Source organism: Octopus bimaculoides, chromosome 14, assembly GCF_001194135.2.
Source record: "Octopus bimaculoides isolate UCB-OBI-ISO-001 chromosome 14, ASM119413v2, whole genome shotgun sequence".
Classification (NCBI taxonomy): Eukaryota; Metazoa; Mollusca; class Cephalopoda; order Octopoda; family Octopodidae; genus Octopus; species Octopus bimaculoides.
Genome location: NC_068994.1, coordinates 8,261,027 through 8,262,179, shown reverse-complemented (window position 1 = coordinate 8,262,179; position 1,153 = coordinate 8,261,027). Strand labels below are relative to the sequence as shown.

Here is a 1,153-nt window from a genome sequence, read left to right as displayed (position 1 = left end):
GACCGGTTTAAGCCGATTACATTGACCCCCCCCCTCCTCCCCACAACGCTCCCCAGTGCTCAGTTAGTACTTATTTCTTCGATCCCCGAAAGGATGAAAGGCAAAATCTGCCTCGACGGAATTTTAACCCAGAATTAAAGATTGACGAAATGCCGCTAAGAATTTGGTCAGACGGCGAGCTGGCAGAAACGTTAGCACGACGGGCGAAATACTTAGCGGTATTTCGTCTGCTGCTACGTTGTGAGTTCAAATTCAGCCGAGGTCGACTTTGCCTTTCATCCTTTCGGGATCGATTAAATAAGTACCAGTTATGCACCATTTGTAACTACGCATAATATCGAATTTGGACTGCCATGTTATACGTTTGTCTGTCGTGTGTGTTTGTGTGTGTGTGTGTGTCTCTCTCTCTATTTCTTAATCTTCACTCGCGTGTTTGTACGTCATCTAATCTAAGATTAATCAAATATAATAATAGAATGGTCAGAATTAGTTAAGTAGCAGCAATGGGTTGGTCCGCAAAGTGACGAGCTATGTCAGTGTATCAATAATAATAATAATAATAATAATAATAATAGTGGTTTCAAATTTTGAAACAAGGGCAGCATTTTTGGGGTAGGTGATGAGTCAATTACATCGACCCCAGAGTTCAATTGGTACTTATTTAATCGACCCCAAAAAGATGAAAAGTTAAGTCGATCTCGGTTGAATTTGAACCCAGAACGTGCAGAACAGACGAAATGCCGCTAAGCATTTTTTGCCCGACATACGAACGATTCTGCCAGCTCGCTGCCTTTGATGATAATAATAATAATAATAATAATAATAAATACAAACAAACAAAACAACTAAGTATGGTATGTCAAAATTGTAAGAAGGAGAAACAAGATGAAAACGGAGAGGAGGAGAAGAGGAAGGCGTAAAAGAGAAGAAGAAGAACCCTTCATCTCACGGAGATGAATAGTAGATTAGTTGTGATTATAAATCATCCCCACTGGTCCCTGTCTATAATCAAACTAACGTCCTTCGGTCGGCAAAGGCTACGTTGGGAACAAGCAAACACATAATAGTTGTCTGGATTTATTAATGGGACGGAGGAGTCATACTTTTGTATGGTAGTGGTTGTGGTGGTGGTGGTGGTGGGCCAGAGAGAATT

At 40.8% G+C, this 1,153-nt stretch overlaps 1 long non-coding RNA gene across 1 annotated transcript in view; it reads left to right on the top strand.

Annotated features, from left to right (window-relative positions):
* The window catches only part of LOC128249358 (uncharacterized), a 44,662-nt gene that overhangs the window by 42,230 nt on the left and 1,279 nt on the right, over positions 1-1,153 (top strand). The window lies entirely within an intron of this gene.